Raw genomic sequence first — 17,622 nt, 5'->3', positions numbered from 1 at the left:
CCTCGTCCCCAGGGGGTATCACAGCTACACAATGTTTGCTCGCTGTGTTGCCCATCGATTGGTGAAGCTAGAACCTTGTTTTCTCTGTCAATGCATAGGACCGGCGGGTATTGTGCTATACCGTCCCGACCCATCACCCAAACTCTGAGAAAAGATAGACCCCGTGCTCTTCCCAAACTTCCAGAGGGGCAAAATTGGACAGGGAATGTTTAGGGGTATGTTTTGCGAGTTGGGAGTGAAAGTAGGGGGCAGAGTTTTTCAACAATTCTATTGCCAAGCGGCTTGAGGGTCATATACCTCATGCGTTGCTAAGGATGGGAAATGAAGGGAATTGACATGATTTTTACCGGCTAAATGCATGCAATATTGCGTGCCCCCTCTGGAAATAAATTTACTATAAATATACTTAGTACATAGATGGCATTGTCTACCCCCCCCCCCCTTCCTTCAATTTTCCTTTCTCCTCCTCTTTACATGTATTGATTGGTTTAGAAGTGCATGTACACTCAATGCATATAATAGTAGTTTTAATGCCCTTCGATTTATCTACATTTACTCTCCGTTCATAAGGCGGTAATGACTGTAAATAATTTCCTACTTTCAAATTCAATTCAAACTATGAAGCAAATAAAAAAAAATGATGATTGTATTAAGATAGAGCGACACATGATTTACTAATTAATTATAAGTCAATTGACTCATCACTAATTCTTTAATTTAATACTTCTAGAAATTTTGTTTCAGAAACTTAATTCATAATACAATAAATTTAGAAGATAAATTATTGCATGACTATTATAATTATTAACAACAAGTTTAAAGATGAAAACACGATATGATCAGACAGAGAAACTGGAATAGAGCTCCTTTTCTTTCATTATAGAGTCGAATGAGATGGGCACTCCTCTCGCTGTATGAATGGACTTCAGAAAGTAGAAATCAGCGACCTATTTTTTGTTATATCTGAATCCCAAATTTGACCGCTAATAAAGCTCTCTCACTTCCCCCGAGTCGTATTACACGTCAGTGATGAATCTATTATTCCAATCATTAAGATTCAGTGCATGGATGCCGAGTATTTCCTTGAATTGATACCAGATAATTCACTCCCTTTTAACTCTCTCCCGTTCACGCCTTTGTTCCCCTTCATCCCCCTCGAACTAATTGTATAATTCTTGCTGTTTTCATAGTTTTCGCCTCTTCACCTTGCCTAAGTCGGGGATCTGTCGTCGGGACCTCATAAACGAGCGGTTACTTCGCGCGGCTACTAACCCGTTCTCTCACCTCGCTCAACCCGGCGGAGTCTCGGCATCGGATTGCTAGACCTACGCTTGCTTGACAAATCTCCTTGTCATTATGGAATGTATACTTTTTTGTAGCGAGTATGATAACAGAGAAATGGAATCTACACAGCGGTTTAGGCAGCATATGGACTGAGGGTAATCCCGTTTGAACAGCCAATTGTCCATTGTGTTTAGATTTCATTTCGTGCCAGGTTAGGTGCTGACAGAAGACAGGGACTTCTCATAAATTTACAAATTAGATGTCTAATATCATTATACACGTATATTGAAGCCAATATGGAAAGAAACTGGATAATTTGAATAAATTAATGCAATATAATCGGGGGTGAGGAAGGAATTATGAACATAACTTTGGGTGATTCTTAGAAATACAAATAATATAATAAAAACTATAACTAGGCCTATATGATTATTAAGAATCAATCATAAATGTCCACGTCGCTACTTTCTGCGTTTAAAACAAACAAAAAATGTGCCAAAGACATACAATAAAATCATCAGACTAATTAAAAAGATTTTATAATTGATAAGTTAAGCGTGCATAAGATATTAAACGTCTACAGCAGATAGCTGAATAATTTTAAACAGAGCGGTAAAGCGAAACGTTTTTCTTCTTAACATAAAATAAAGTACATCTTAAAATAATTGATGTGCCTAATCCTTATTAAATAATTATACATTGATGTCTTGTAAACTTTCCCCAAATCAATATAGAGCAGTTCTTTAATTGTTCTTAGGGTAGAATGTCACTGGATTTGTTTACCTATACATTTAATAGGTATTGTTTTTTAAAATGAGATTTACCTTGTGGAGAATAAAATCAAGTTAACTTAAAAAAGGACCTTGATAGGCATGAACATAGAGGCATTGCATTGATAAAAGCGGATTGTTTTGTCTCAAATCCGTCACACTATCAAAAGACAATCGTGCTTACTTCATAAACAAGAACATTCATTCATGTTTTCACATGCAAATAACGTACTATGTTTCGGACGAATGTGAATCGAATTCGGTTTAGGATTTCTGAAATACTTAAACTTTTCAGAGCCAAATGAGCTCGAATGAATTACGCTACAAGCACATCTTAAAAACAAATGAGGTGGGGTTTCACTTCCCAAACTTCTAACCATTTGGGTCAATGTCCCAAAATAAATGCAGTGGTGTAAATTTACATTTATAATAACATTTATATCAAATCAACATTCATGTATGTTAAGTTTTGTATGTAACACAAGATAATGCACAAGATTAGTCACGATGTAATTAACGTTCACAAAAAGGGCTCCATTGTTTTCCATTTTATAAATGAAAATTAAATACGACTAAAACAATGTTCTGGATTTTGATTCCTTATGAGAACATGAACAGCCGCAAAATATTAGTTGTAAGTCACTGAATGTTATTTCGATGTAAGTCACAACACACAACAGACTACACACGGCAGATTTATAATAAATGAGAACATAACTGAATACACTGCCTCTTTCTTCTTTATTTTGCAGGTTCCAAGTCAATTTTTTATAATAGAAAATCTTGAATTTACATGCTACATGATGTTAAAGAAGAATCATTTATGCCCCCAAAATATCACGTGATTTTACATAAGTATAAACAACATGAGAATTATCTTGTTTATCTTTTTACCTTTATATGCACAGTTTGAACGTTTTGAAATAATGATGAAAGAGATAAATATCATTCGTGTTTAGATCGTGTTTTTATTAGCCTCATACCCCTCTGTACAATCAGGAATAAAGAAATGGATAAATAGCTCTTAGCGTATCGATGCATTACTGGTTTTGGATGCACGCATTTGTCATGATTGAGCCGGTAGAACGCGGGCAGATATTGATTTATGAACTTCCCGATAAATATTGTTCAAACAACCTGCGCTGGGACTGCTAAAAACGTTTAACCGGCTCGGTTTCCTTGTCTTCAGATCAGATCGTTGATCCTGTACGAAACAACCCATCGGCAAAACATCGATTTTCATTAATAGACCTTACTAACTGATTGGGTTGTCTTTCCCCTCAAATGATGTGCGCCCGGAACGCGGATGGCTGGTGTGCCTATAGTGTTGGCCTGGGGTGCTAGGGATTCGAAAGCAGCGGCAGTCAGCAAAAATACATTTTCACTTACCCATCATTTTTGCAGACGATGGTGATGATGATTCTATTGATCGGTCGGCGAGTTAGCCCCTACCCTCTAAAAGTTCCTTTCTGATATGAGCACGATTGGTGAATGTTTTTCTTTCCAGGCGTTGATGCTGTAATGCACTTTTTAAGAGAAGTTTTTGTATTGGAAAAAAATGACAGAAAGAGAACCCCTAAAAACTGGAAGTTCTTCCCGACTGAGGCCGGGTTTGTAGGACCGGAAGTACCGACTCTGGCAGAGCGAGTTTCTTGAATAAAAGTTGTACTCATGAATGTGAGACGTCGACACGAGGAAACCAGTCGGTTCATTCACAATGCTCGCCGAATAATGTAGTCACGACCAGGAGCCCCACAACGAAGCGTATAATAAACAGATCTCCAAGTTTCGGATTCCTGTTAATAATTCAGAACCGCCTCGCTTACTTTCCCTTATTTTGCGATTTGTTTGTAGAGGATGACGAAGGAGGTGGGATGCATGTCTCTATGGGGTGTCCAATAGTTAGCTATGCGGTGCGTACTGGTGTGACGGGTTATAGAGTAAGGAGTAACCCGTATCCGACATGCCCTATCTACCGACGTTCTTGAACATCAGACAAGCTCTCTGATTGGTCCGTTCACTCTTCGTCCATTCCCACGTTCAACTTGCAGTCTCACTCTCTCATCTCTCAAACTTTATTATGGTTAAACATCCCCCCTCAAACAGAGATTCAAGCCACTAACACGCTCAAACTTGACATTTCATATTTTGCTCTATTAAAAGTCTCAAAATGTTAATTTTCGGGTGAACTACGCGTCCTCGCTGACCGTGTTTTTGACGTCGATTTGGCCAACTTTGATAGTGGACTGACCAAACGGTCAGTTGAACGGGAAGTCTAGCCTGATTCAAGGTTATGACCAGGCCAGTGTAAGACATGTAATAGAGGCTACAAATCTTTTTGCCGTGGCACGTCTAAATAAACAGGAGTTATGAAGACATAAAGTCACAGCGGGGAAATCGAGAGCAAGTCAAGGGATTGATCGCCTGCTCTTTAAGTTCAGGTTCTTTCACACTTGTGTAAAATGAATACTTGAAAAAAGGTATGATAAATATTATTGATACCTTTCTATGCATATGGCAGTCAAGGAATGCAGTAGGGGCCCCTTATCCCGGGTTGCAACGGGGTCAGTTGCCCTCCAATAATCAAAGAATTGTATTAATCTTTTAAATATAATAATTTCCCCCTTTTTATCTCTCTCCCTCTCTTCTCTTCTCTGCAGCACTAACAAACTAAAGATGTGACAAGGGTTATTTTTTTTGTCATCTTTGTGTGTAAATGCCTTATTTTTAAGCTTTTTCTCTTTCGGGTCGGTCCAGTGTGATACATCATCGACACTCGTGAGAGCGAGAGAAGTGGATACTGAAGAGACTAGTCATTTGCATAGATGACGACGGCCTTGGATCTCAAGATGGTCGAAAGTCATTGGAGACGAAATTAAGACAGAAAGCGGTATCGGAAGTGTACAATGTGAGCCGAGTTTGAATCTTAATTGATAGAAGAGATATTGAGACTCATGAGCTGAGAGAGAGACAAAAAAGTGATAAGGTACCTGGAAAATACAGGGATGAGGAAGAGGGAAACAGACAATAGGCAGTGTATTGCAATAGAAAAGAGGGATATGTTAGACTATTAACATAATGGGAGAAATATATCTATAGACATATTACTTAGTAATACATGCATGCTTAAAAACAATTTTACTTGTATTAAAAATCTCTACAAAATACGTAAATCACGTAGATATCCACAGATGCTCAGGCAGAAGTAGTAGTGGGATGAGTAATAGTAGTAGAAGTAGAAGTAGTGGTAGTAGTGGCGTAGTAGTAGTAGTAGTAGTAGTAGTAGTAGAAGTAGAAGAAGTAGTAGTAGTAGAGGTAAGAGTAGTAGTAGATGTAGAAGTATTAATTTTGTGGGTCGCACTGAAAAAGGTGAACGTGGAAGTCACTAGTCCAGACATCATCTATGTTAAAGTCGTGGCAGTTATAATATCGAATGTACACACTAATAAAGATATATACGATTATCTTTCAATGCACAATTTCGTTTGAAACTTTCCTACGTTTTCCAATGATAAAAGACGAAGCTCAATTAAACCACATACGAAGACTTTTTTTAGTAATGTATAATATATATAGAGAGAGAGAGAGAGAGAGAGAGAGAGAAAGAGAGAGAGAGAGAGAGAGAGAGAGAGAGAGAGAGAGAGAGAGAGAGAGAGAGAGAGAGAGAGAGAGAGAGACTAAACACGAATCGAATACATACAACAAATAAATCAGATATAGGGAGGGGTAAATGAAATTTAACCATCTAGTGATCTGTTTGGTAAAAAGCATAAAATGTCATCTCATTCCTTCGCTCATCCACGTCCAAGGCCATGGAACCCGGCCCCATGGGACCCCCGCAGACAACCGATAGAGGGTATCGGTAACAAGCTAGATGGATGGCAATACCGATAAGATATCGGCTTTGTGTATCTGTGAACATTAACAAACAACATAATGCATACGTCTTACCATCTCCATTGATATAAACATCGATATTTCACGATGAAATACCTCTAGATATTCACTGTCAGAGCAAAAGTGGGGAGAGATGCCGTCTTGAGATGGATGCAGGGAAGATTTCAGAGAATTAGTCTATCGGAACGCTTTGAGAAATGGCAACCTTTGCCTTGGATGAATTAGAAGAAAATTACAAGGGCCTTGTATTATTTACTTGAGGCATAGGCCTATCTGATTCAATCATTTCAAAAATGAAGAAAATTATCTTCAGTGCATTCAAATAATGATGCAAAATATATCTGATTATAATTTTCCATCGTATCGATGATAACAAACTATTAATATGCAAAGAGATTATTACTTACAAATTTAGAAAATAAGAAAGTATGTGCAGTTTTATAACGCTTAACATAATCTACTCTGTTTCTTCTTACGAATCAAAATTTCAGTTTAGAGAAGATTCATGTCTGAAATAGAATAAAAGTATTGTTGCTTTCAAATTCTACGATAAACTGATTTAATATGGATATTACAAAATGTTCATTCTTGTTTGGTCTTCCGTCCTTTTTTTACAGGGTTACTCAAAAATAAAAATGTCAAAATTGGTGTGAAATTGAATGAATTAACGTTAGACGAAACACTGTTTATTCATAATGTAATTCAAATTTCATACATATTCCAGGCTATCCAGCAATAGACGCAGCACTTTGTTCGTCTCGTAGGACCCATATACATGCACCATTTCACCCTATACCCCCCCCCCCCTCATTTCCGACACTACGACGTGACCTCTGAAAGGGAAGACGTTGCTTTCATAATTATACATGTACACACCATTATGTTACTATTAAAAAAGTATATTTGTTTCAGAATGTGCCGTATAAGACCTTGCACCCAAGTCGATCTCTCTCTGGATACCGTTTCTACAGGAATCTCACGTGCCTCGGTTTATTCAGAGACAACCTCCCTATAAATTCAATTCTTATCTCCAATCAGATCCGTATTTCTAATTCAAACCATCTCACATGTCAAATACATCCATCAACACCCGGCCATTAAACATCTCACAAATTATTACTATCCCTCTTCTGAAATCCAGGATAGACACATTTTTAGTTTTATGATGACATTACCACTATGTTGTGGCCGACCCGAAATGAGGGAGGTTATTGGCACTTGTGTAGTTATTAAGGATTGCTTCCGGGTTAAGGCTCTGTTCTCTTCCGCTGGGCTAGCCCTAGGGGTTGGTGAATTCCTCGCTGTATTTGTTGGAGGAATCCGCAGTGGTCTTGAGTCATCCCGTCTATGTGTGGGACTAAAGCTGATGATTTGGATGCAACACGCGATGTGGTGGACTGCAAGCTCTCTCCCATATCTCCCTTCTTCCTTCTCCGACGTCAGCACAAAAATTATGAGAAGTGTAAGACCGGTGAAATAACCCGCAAACTCTCGCATAAACCATGAACCTAATACAAAAACACTAGGTGCTTTCTGTTGTTGATATAATATCTGATCGTATCGCAATATCCTTCGATTTCAAAATAAATCGGGAGGAAAACCAAAATCTCGAGCATGTCTGTAAGGTCAAATATGCGCTTTAAACAACAATTATCTATGATTTTCATTAATAACAGAAAAAATGAGTAAGATACAATCTATTTCGTGGTGCAATCTTTTTCAATACGTTCCATCTCGACAACCCTTTCCCTCCATAACGCTATAATGATTCAGCTGTGTAGATAGTCTTGTAAAATGTCACAACCAAACTATACAAGTAAATGGAAATAATATTAATGCAGCTATATTGTCGTATAAAAATGGGAAATATCTCAAATATGAATTTCGAAGACCATAAAATATTTATCTAACTGCCCTCACTATACAAATTATATCATTGTGTAATTATTGTCTGCTTATATCGTGTGATAAGTCCTTTTAAAATCGAAATTTGTGTCACAATATTTTTCAAAATCCCCCAGAGAAGGAAATAAACCATTTACAGATCCTTGCAGATTTGTATAACACTACCTTTTCCTTCAAAACACGGTAAGAGCACAAATATTGGATAAGTTTCGAATAAATGTCGAAGGAAGGGAAACTTGTAATACACACGGTTCACATTGCCATGGTATTTCTTAAATATTGATAACGTCCGTCTCAATAAACTTGTTTCGGAAGTAGGATACATGGATAAATTGCTTCAGAAACTGAGGTTCCGGAAACCACAATCACCTAAACCCTGGGGTCAAAAGTTAATGAACGTTTGTCAAAGAACGTGTATTTCTCAACATCTCGTTTCTAAAATATACTTCTTAAAGGTACTTTTCAACGTTTTTTTTATTGACCAAGGTAGAAATACCGATCCAAAGTTTATTAGACATCAAGATATCCAATAAAAAAGAACACCATGTGAACAAATATTGACATTAAAAAAGGCATGTATCATGTATTTTTGCCCCCCCCCCCCGCATGGGTTCACTTAACTTATAAAAACATCGGCAAAAAGGGCAAAAAAGTATTTAAAAACAAATAATAATAAAATTCAATTTCAGGTATCATCTATAAAATGATCTTTTTGCCCGAAAATGGCCAAAATGGTTTGAATGTCCGGCAGTTTAAGATACACTCAAATATATTTTGAATACCATTTCCCACTCGTAATAGGGTAATCATGATTGTGTAGCACGAGTCAACTTTTATTTGGGTTCTAATAATCTTGTGAGGTGCTTAGTTATCCTTCAAAGTTCAAACACTATCAACAATCATGTTCATGAACAATATTATCGAATTTAAGACAAGGAAGAGCGTTTATATACAATAATATGTATATAACTATGTATGTCTTCATGACATTTGCAATTTTATTGTTAAAATGAAAACTGTCAAGGGCAGGCAGATGTTAACCTTTCTATCCGTGAAAAGGTAAACGTGAAGGTCTCATTATCTGAAAATGTTTATTTTCTCTAAATATGGTCACAGAAAGAAACTTTCTATGACATCTCGTATGAATCACATTGCATAGCTCCAAGTAGGTATTCATGCATATCCTAAGCCTTGCATCATCACCTCAACACTACGAAAATTGCAAGTTTATGACGGAAATGTTGATTCAATGCAACTCGGTGTTAACGATAAGCTAAGCATTGCGCGCTTTCTCAAAACATGCATACAGCACAAATCTGTTCACAGCTGCCTCGTTTACCTGTAGTTAGCATGAATAATTCGTTTTCTAAATGAAAGGTCATTCCAAGGAGGACTGATTGATTCGTAATAATGATCTTTTGATTTCTGTCATTGATAAAGCGTGTAGCGGTATCGATATCAGGCAGTGGAAGGAAATGAGATATTAGCAGCCGTTTCGGATGCGCGCAGGAAAAGGCTGATTTGTCGCCAGAAATGGAATAGTCCGTAAATAAATAAGATATCTGAGGGTGAATGAGCTCACTGAAATGAGATGATTGCAGTTGGGGGCATGAAAAACGGTGTTCTTCATCATCGGCATCATCCCCATCCTCGTCCACATTTTGACACCTGAGCTCGTGGGCGCCACGCTCGAGTTGAAGCGACCGTCATCGGGAAAGTCTCGATCCACGGTCGGATGAGTGTCCCGTGTACGCTCACCACCATGTTGGTACCCGTTGCCGTAGCGCCGTTGTCAAATCATAGCGCATTTGATGACAAGCACGGGACCAAAACTTCTTTAAAAAATTTGTTGCTATATGATTCAGCGAGCGTGGGGAGTTTTCTCGAATCTTTTGGCGGTTTTTACACCTGGTAAGGAAACACTCTTTTTGACAGACAGAGGTAGTAATGGATGTAAAAGCATCACATCGTTAATGCCAAACTATGTCTATGCACCTCAGGCGAATCAGATAAAGCTGTCATAATGAAATATATCATCAATTAGCTTGGAGTTTCGATTGAGGAGAAGCATCAATGGGCTCAATCAGAATAACTTCGCATTATGACGTCAGATTGAAGATATAATGGAACCGCTGTCGTAGAAAGTGTATAAGAAATGGCGCTACCAAACTCGGTCACAACTAACTAGCTGGGTTTTTATTTGATGTATATTAAAATGAACATTCTTAAGTGAAATGATCATCTTTAAGTAACAAAAATGTAAAAACATAAAGTCAACTTTATTTCTCAACAACTAAACCAATAAAAGGAAATGTGATGTTTCTTCTTTGAAAAGGTAATAATTGTCTTTTTTTTCTTTAAATGTAGGCTACGTTTCTTTGTTATTTACACATAAAAACAATTCTCAATCCTCCAAACAATAATTTCTGCTCTGCAGTCTACATTGACCAATGTTTATAAGAATAGTATGTTATTCATTCAGTTTAGTATAATATGTACTTTTTCTGGAACTATCATGCATACTATTCGTTTTTTCTGAAAGAGTGACGATTATATAAAATACGTTTTGTCATACTAAAAGTGGGTATGGAATTTTAGTAATTCAAAAGACCAAGTCGAAAAGAATCATTATCAAGTGTGATTTTACCATCACATTAATCTCTTATCTAACTATAAATCTACATCAGCCATGACAATCAGTATCTTCGTACGAAAATCTTATATTCATCGTTAAGGTGTTGACTGTTGTAGAGTCCATGTAAACATGAAATCTCCCCATGAGAAGTCATGTACGTTGAAAGACGTCAAGTTCTGTACATCATTGGTTCGCTTGAAGGATGGTCATAACCATAACCGTACCGACCCCTTACTCCCTCTACCATAGGATGTATTCCATAACGTTTGGCCAACTTTGACCTCGATAGATGTACATTACAAAGATGTTTCCCTTCCAACTGGGCTGTCATTTCTCTCTCTCTCTCTCTATCTTCAGAGACTGGTGATGGATTTGGGTGTGATACGATTCCGCGCGTTATTTCAAGCCATCTATAACTGAACACGCTCCCGGTTTGTTTTGCCACCCAGACAACCCGTCACTCATATTCTGGCGCCCATTCGTCATTACGTCACGTCACGTGATCGATGGTCATTAGTAGACGAAAGTAGACGACAAGAAAACCACACAAACTTGACATGTACAAACAAACTCGTCCCATACCTCTGACTTGATAGCCCCTTACACCCATTTTTAAAGGTCGAATATCCGAAAATGTAGATTTATTTCGAAAATATAGTACTAGTACTTTGTAAGCGAAATGTAATTTGTAGATGGTGCTTTTTATGTCAATCTGAAATTACAATTGGAATCGAATTCTTACCGATCCAACGCTGCCCAGGGCATTTAAAGAAATGCCTCTGGATCTTATCTAGGAGTAATAAAAACATTCCTGTGCAATTTGAACAACCATGGACATGGCAATATCACAAGGTTTGCCAAAAAACAGTATCATGTATCTAAACTTAATCCATTTTTGGTTCATCCATGTCATGAACTTGAATGTGCCCAACATTTATATAACCATCAAAAGTTATTCTGTTGTATAACCCAAATATGAGTTGTAGTGTCTTAATAATTATGAACACGTTTCAATAAATTATAACAAAATTGACCATGCCATCTGCTACTAATTTCCAACCAATTCATAAATTTTCAAGCATTGTGAATATCAGGAATACATCCAATATTCCTTTTTTTCTTTCTCGTCGACTTTTGTTAGCTGGTTGTTAACGAAAAAAGTGATGCGTATACCTTTAATCCATCTCTCTTTCTCGACGATTTTGTAGCTGGTTTTTGGGCGACATGCCTGGTGTCTGCTAGTGAGATGTATGACTTCCCTGGCGGCACTACCTCATCAGTCAGCAGACAAGATGAACACTGAGTTTACATCAACGAGAGGAAAATTTGTCAACTTAGCTGTCGATCCTCTCAACCATGTACAAGATGGCAAGAAGAAATACTTGTTTTTATTTCAATTTAGCGAACGGAATATAGATTCATGGAGTTGATTCAAAGCGTGATGCCACATATTTTGCCTTTTTGTACTAAGATTAATACATGTATATGCCGTTCCTCTTTCTGCTCCTCTCCTTTGATTATCATCTTTATCTATATAGTTCTGTTTCGATCTATCATTAGATTTTGATAAATGAAAATAATGTACAAAATGAAAATATCATTTACTTTTTTATGTTTAATGCATATTTCATTATTAAAGTTCCCTCACATCTCTCTCTCTCTCTCTCTCTCTTTCTATCTATTTATCTTTATCACTTTCTGTCTCTGTGGTTCAGTCAGCAGACGAGATGATCACTGAGTTTACATCAACTCCCGGAAAATTTGTCAACTTAGCTGTCATTCCTCTCAACCATATACAAGATGGCAAGAAAAAATACTTGTTTTTATTTCAATTAAGCGAACGAAATAAAGATTCATGGAGTTGATTCAAATCGTGATGCCACATACTTTGCCCTTTATTTCAAGATTTATACATGTATGCCGTTTCTCTGTTTGCCCCTCCCCTTTGATATTGTCTTATCTTTTTTAACATGTTTAGTTCTTTTTTTCATCTATAATATTTTGTAAAGGAAAATATAGGGAATGAAAATGTCTTTTATTTTCCATTATCTTCCTTTCTGTTTCTAGCTATCTTTACCCCCGCCCCCCTCTCTCTCTCTCGTTTAGATCAGCCAGCAAACGAGATGAGCAGAGAGTTTATAATTATCTACTCCAGGAAATTTTCTGCGACATTCAAAGAGTATAGATAAGCCCTGTTTCGCTTTCTGCCCCTTCTCTGGATTGATCCTTCTATTTACATATTTAGTTGTTCTTTTTCTCGATCCATCATCAGATTTATTAAAAGAAAGTACATAATAAGGGAATAAAAATGTAATTCGGTGCTCATTTTCTCCATTATATCTTTTTATCGCTCATCTCATCTGTATTTCCAGTTTCTCTCTCTGTCTTCATGTAACTGTTTTCTACTTCTATGTTTTTCTCTTGTTTACATCTTGCATTTTAACATCTCTTCCTGGTTGACTATTTCGTAAACTCAGTATATTTCCACTTTTGGCATTGTGTTACCATTTTAGCATCCCCCTCTCACTATCAAGTTAAAACGCCATTGTTTGCTGTGCCATATTGCCTCACTTTCAGTAATTTTCTTCATGGAATTGTTTGCATGACTTAAAAATCAAATGTTTTAAAACTTATAGCTATGCACATTTTTGGGTTATCTATAATTATGCACAACAACTGATCGACGGTATAGCAAAGGATATTGCATTTGAGCAATTATGGTCGTTTTAAAATGAACAATCTTGAATAACTGAGAAACATAAGCTTTATAGAAATTGACACAAAACTTTTTTTTCATGCAATCCAAAACGACATGTAAAGTTTCTCTCTTTTCTGCCCCCCCCCCTCTCTCTCACCCTCTCCCCCTCTCTCTCTCTCTCTCTCTTGCTCTCTCTCTCTCCTTCTATCCCTCTTTCCTTCCTTCCCTCTCTCCTTCCATCCCTCTCTCCCTCCTTCCCCATCGTTCCCCTGTCTTTCCCCTCCCCTTTTCTCTTAATCCCAATACATAAAACGGTTATGGCCATCATCCGTAAAATATTTTTCACGGTTATCCACGGTTATTGTTCCTCAATTAAAGCAGTGTCCATGGCCTCTTTTCTCAACTAATTAGATTTTCATCTAGGCCAGCATGTCTTAAGAAAACGACCATTCACCTTGTCTGGGGGAATAATATGAAGTAATTTTTATGTTCGTCATCTGAGCCACAATGTCCTTACATTTAACCTTGTCTGTTGACTTTTTACCATTAGTCAAACATTGGTTGGATGTCAGGCTTGATACTTCGCATCAAGCAGTATTGGGGATACTTCTGTGTTTTGTTTAAACATATAAAAAGAAGAGACTATTTGAAGATAACAGTAACATTCAATATGATTTTAAAATGTATTTCTAATCATCCATGACCCATTTCTATATCTATATGTCATATTAGAGCGCTCAGAGACATTTGTATCAAGCGCTATATAAAAGCGGAATATTATTATTATTATATTTGTAATTTATATTTTGAGATTATCTATCTATCTCTTTTAACAGTCTCTTGATTTTATTTTACCCCAGACCGCAGAGTGTTATTTCAATTTTTGTTAAAGTAATGTCAGCTTTCTTTCATGATTAGGCAAAGATAGAGATTAAATGGTGTGAAAATATCCTCGTTAAATAGTTTCGAAAGTTATATCAAAATCTATTATCGAAATCAATGTTTCCCGAATCGGATTCCTTTCTATTAGGGGGGGGGGGGGGTAAACGGAAACTGTATGTTTGGCGCATTGGGCCCTCATCGATTCAGACAACTAGGTATGATAATCATAATAGCATTAGCTTTCAATTTCGACTCTATATACATGATTCAAGTTGATTTTGTATAAAAATTTTATACACAAGTATCATCACCATCATTCACAATCACAATTATTGTAGTGACATGGTAAACATTAAAAAAAGATAAATCAAATGCTATGGAAAGTCGTAGGATTTTGGTAAGGAACACATAATTTTGATAGTACAACATGATATGTATTTTTCTTTCTGGTTTATCTGGATATATTTAGATATCTGAAGAGACATAAGTGATTCATTCCAGCACATAACACAATCGTATAATCCTTAATTTTGTTGTCTTTAATATAAAGTGTTTTTTTAAGAAGGCAAGATAGCGGTGTATTATTATCCCGGATTATTATGAATAATATTTCTTTAGCAATTCATTGCCCGTGTAAGAGTGTTCTCAACATCTCTCTATTTAGTTTTCAAAAATAATTAATTACCATGAGTTATTCCATTAACTAACCCCCACACTGCACTTCTAATTCATCGGAGCACCTCAACCATTCACTGCATTCAAAGAAATACATTTCATATACGAGCCCGAACTGCTAGGTATATCCATCTACACCACGTCATGACGTAATAACACGCCTGGTGCAAAAGAAAATACCCAAACTTCATCGGTTACACTTAAAAATTACACCTCTCAAACTTTCCATTCCTTGAAACAATGTCTTCAGCTATTCCTGGACACACCCAGGCCAGCATCCGAGACGCCATGTCTACCCATGCTTCACCACCCTCAGTCTCCCTTCGAATCCGTCTACTGTCTACTTCAACCCATCTTCCGTGACTGTCTAACTACTCGCCACTTTCCTGCCGAAAAAAGTACGTTTTGCCGCCGAAGCATTTATAGAGATGGAATCATATTTCTGGTGCTGTGATGTACAGTTTTGCACGTTGTACGCACGGCGTCTTTTCTGACTGCGTTATTGTTTATGCTAATTATGCCAACATGCATGAAGGTGTTGTTCACCCCGATGCCCAGTTATTCAACTTGGGGTTAGCACTGTACGTTTTGCATTCACTTTCGGTACGATATCGCGTTTACATGTCGGATCAAACCCCTGATGTACGTCGCTGACGCGAGGTTCGTACGTCAGGATGTTAACAATAATTGACGCTTCGTGAGCGACGGACAGTAGACAAACATATCGGATATGAGCTTATTGCAAACATAATGCGAGTTCCCGATTATTAAATTATGCGTCTTTTATAATTGCTGTCATGGTGATACATTTTTATTCAGGTATTACTCAAGAGGTTTTGTCATTACAAGATAAACAATCATACATCACACACCATCATTAAATTACCTTTAAAAACATACGGGCAAAACAGATGAATACATTCTAAAAACTTGATGTAATAAATAAAAGCTGTAGGGAAATGCAAAACTTGAAAGGTGAAAGCTGGAGTATTATGAGATCGGTAATTGGAAGACAACGAGTTCAACATAGAGAGGGTGAAACAAATTCATCATGACCCTAATGACCATTGAGATGGGGAGTGCATGTTCATCATAATAGTTATGACCGTTAACGATCCATAATTCAAAGAATGTACATACAGGTTGGATCTGCAATAGAAATAGATCGGGGCAATATAACGTGGATTTTGTTCTGGAATGGGAGAAATAATAATAAGCAACTTATGAAGGTGGTCATGAATTATGCATTTAAAATCAATCATCAATGGCATTTATGTTGTCGTGGTGAGGGCTTAGACCACAAGGCATGCACATCACGAAAATTAAAGAGGTTTTAGTTGACGAACATTTTCACTTTTAAGGGCCTAAATGCACGATTACATATCGTGAGCATGATACACTAACAATTCTGTGGATTAGAAAGAGTAACGATGATAAAATTGTATCAAGTTTTTTTTTTCTTCTTTATTCTGTACTTTGATAATAAATGTGAATATTTGTTCACACTCAGTGAAATATTTTCTCTGTTATCAAACTGGAAGGTCCAACTGCCAGGGCTGCATGTATAGTATAGATCCGGTATTGTATTGTATTGTATTTATTTTCCGTCATTTAAAAAACATCAACAAATATACATTTACAATCATAAAAACACACTTATAAAAGGAAGACGGAGGGATGGCCCTACCCTGTGTTGTTAGCATAACAGAGCTGTTTTACAGAGGGGTCCCTACAGACATAGAAGACATGAAAATAGATAGTACAGAAGTAAGGAAAACTTACAACAAAAATAAGGACTTACAATATTTACGATGTATACAAGAGAAAAAGCTAGACAAGTAAATTAGATTTAAAAATTTAAAAAAGCTTACATAATAACAAGATACCTAACAGCTACAAGAATAATATTGTTTAAATACTTTTTGAAGGTGTGAACAGTTTGAAGTAATTTAGTGGTAGGAGGAAGAGTATTGTTTTGAATTGAGCTTCTATATTGAGTAGTTCTGCGACAATATTCAGTTCTAGGTTTACGGAGAACAAAGTTACCGGAATTGCGGAGGGAATAGATTTGAGAAGAGGGTTGAAACATTTGCATACGAAACATTGGTACATTGTATGTAATAGTTGGCTCATTAGGATTAACTGTAATCATGCGTAATTCACCTTAAATTAAACAATGTGAACAATACAACTGAACACTTGACTTCAATTGAAACTTTAGTTTGACACTTTTGCTTGAGAATTAATTGGCATTATTTACATATGGCAAATAAGCCTCGTGCTATTAAAGCAAGTTATCCAATAAAGTATTCTACTATTACTACTGCTACTACTACTACTAATATCAGTTAATGATATACTCTGTTTAATCTCGTGCACTCTCTAGAAAGAAAAAAGAAAGGAGCTAAATGAACATTCTAAATTATATCGTTTAAAAAAAATCTGAACTCATCATTTCTACCAGCCTTGATGTTAATGGTAGAATCGGTCAAAGTTGATTTACGATTCGACTTTATTTGGTGATCTTTTTCGTTCTTGTCATAAGATGGATGGACAAGTCGATTAATTTGATTGATTTCAAATTATATCTGCGATGAGAAAACTGACAAATGACCCAAGAATGACCTGGCATATGTCAAAGGTCGTTGCAGATATCTAACCCTAAGCAGACAAAGACCTATGTGGCTTCCCCAATTTGTCAAATGCCTCAGTGGAAATCATTTATATCTCAACGATTAAATTCGTGTACCCAAAAGGAGGATCACCAGATAATACTACTTGCTTCATTGTTACTATTACGGTAAGCTGGTTTGTGAGAAGAGCTATAAAATTAGTGAGAATAAAATTAGATATTGATGAGTATTATGGTTATTTCA

The sequence above is a fragment of the Strongylocentrotus purpuratus genome, unplaced genomic scaffold (genome assembly GCF_000002235.5).
Source record: "Strongylocentrotus purpuratus isolate Spur 01 unplaced genomic scaffold, Spur_5.0 spur5_scaffold_5, whole genome shotgun sequence".
Taxonomy (NCBI): Eukaryota; Metazoa; Echinodermata; class Echinoidea; order Camarodonta; family Strongylocentrotidae; genus Strongylocentrotus; species Strongylocentrotus purpuratus.
The sequence above is the reverse complement of the archived record's forward strand: the minus strand, read 5'-3'. Positions refer to the sequence as shown.